A 2484-nucleotide genomic window follows, 5' to 3' on the forward strand; every position below is an offset into this window, starting at 1 on the left:
CAGTATGAATGACAAAAATCCATGAAATCCCATTATTTGCATGTCGGCATGCCAGGCTCCACATAACAGTGTCCCCGCTCTTACTACCGACAGTATGAATGACAAAAATCCATGAAATCCCATTATTTGCATGTCGACATGCCGGGCTCCACATAACAGTGTCCGCGCTCTTACTGCCGACAGTATGAATGACAACAATACATGAAATTTCATTATTTGCATGTCGGCTTGCCAGGCTCCACATAAGTGTCCCCGGCTCTTACTGCCGACAGTATGAATGACAACAATACATGAAATCCCATTATTTGCATGTCGACATGCCGGGCTCCACATAACAGTGTCCACGCTCTTACTGCCGACAGTATGAATGACAACAATACATGAAATCCCATTATTTGCATGTCGACATGCCGGGCTCCACATAACAGTGTCCGCGCTCTTACTGCCGACAGTATGAATGACAAAAAAAACATGAAGTCCCATTATTTGCATGTCGACATGCCAGACTCCACATAACAGTGCCGCCATTCTTACTGCCGACAGTATGAATGACAAAAATTCATGAAATCCCATTATTTGCATGTCGGCATGCCGGACTCCACATAACAGTGTCCCCCGCTCTTACTGCCGACAGTATGAATGACAAAAATCCATGAAATCCCATTATTTGCATGTCGACATGCCGGGCTCCACATAACAGTGTCCGCGCTCTTACTGCCGACAGTATGAATGACAACAATACATGAAATTTCATTATTTGCATGTCGACATGCCGGACTCCACATAACAGTGCCTCCATTCTTACTGCCGACAGTATGAATGACAAAAATTCATGAAATCCCATTATTTGCATGTCGACATGCCGGACTCCACATATCAGTGCCTCCATTCTTACTGCCGACAGTATGAATGACACAAATTCATGAAATCCCATTATTTGCATGTCGACGTGCCGGGCTCCACATAACAGTGTCCCCGTTCTTACTGCCGACAGTATTAATTACAAAAATACATGAAATCCCATTATTTGCATTTCGACATGCCGGACTCCACATAACAGTGTCCGCGCTCTTACTGCCGACAGTATGAATGACAAAAAAACATGAAGTCCCATTACTTGCATGTCGACATGCCGGACTCCACATAACTGTGCCCCCATTCTTACTGCCGACAGTATGAATTACAAAAATTCATGAAATCCCATTATTTGCATGTCGGCATGCCGGACTCCACATATCAGTGCCCCCATTCTTACTGCTGACAGTATGAATGACAAAAATCCATGAAATCCCATTATTTGCATGTCGGCATACCGGACTCCACATAACAGTATCCCTGTTCTTACTGCCGACAGAATGAATGACAAAAATGCATGAAATCCCATTATTTGCATGTCGGCATGCCGGACTCCACATAACAGTGTCCCCGCTTATACTGCCGACAGTATGGCTTATACTGCCGACATTATGAATGACAAAAATCCATGAAATCCCATTATTTGCATGTCGGCCTGCCAGGCTCCATATAACAGTGGCCCCGCTCTTACTGCCGACAGGATGAATGACAAAAATCCATGAAATGCCTTTATTTGCATGTCGGCATGTCGGGTTCCACATAACAGTGTCCCCCGCTCTTACTGCCGACTGTATGAATGACAACAATACATGAAATCCCATTATTTGAATGTCGTCATTCCGGGCTCCACATAACAGTGTCCGCGCTCTTACTGCCGACAGTATGAATGACTCAAAATACATGAAATCCCATTATTTGCATGTCGGCATGTCGGGCTCCACATAACAGTGTCCCCCGCTCTTTCTGCCAGCAGTATGAATGACAACAATACATGAAATTTCATTATTTGCATGTCGGCATGCCGGACTCCACAAAACAGTGTCTCCGCTCATACTGCCGACAGTATGAATGACAAAAATACATGAAATCCCATTATTTGAATGTCGGCATGCCGGGCTCCACATAACAGTATCCCCGCACTTACTGCCGACACTATGAATGACACAAATACATGAAATCCCATTATTTGCATGTCGGCATGCCGGGCTCCACATAACAGTGTCCCCGCACTTACTGCCGACAGTATGAATGACGAAAATCCATGAAATCCCATTATTTGCATGTCGGCATGCCAGGCTCCACATAACAGTGTCCCCGCACTTACTGCCGACAGTATGAATGACGAAAATCCATGAAATCCCATTATTTGCATGTCGGCATACCAGGCTCCACATAACAGTGTCCCCGCTCTTACTGCCGACAGTATGAATGACAAAAATCCATGAAATCCCATTATTTGCATGTCGACATGCTGGGCTCCACATAACAGTGTCCCCCGCTCATACTGTCGACAGTATGAATGACAACAATACATGAAATCCCATTATTTGCATGTCGACATGCTGGGCTCCACATAACAGTGTCCCCCGCTCTTACTGCCGACAGGATGAATGACAACAATACATAAAA

This window comes from Taudactylus pleione, unplaced genomic scaffold (assembly GCF_031769625.1).
Source record: "Taudactylus pleione unplaced genomic scaffold, aTauple2 ptg001244l, whole genome shotgun sequence".
Taxonomy (NCBI): Eukaryota; Metazoa; Chordata; class Amphibia; order Anura; family Myobatrachidae; genus Taudactylus; species Taudactylus pleione.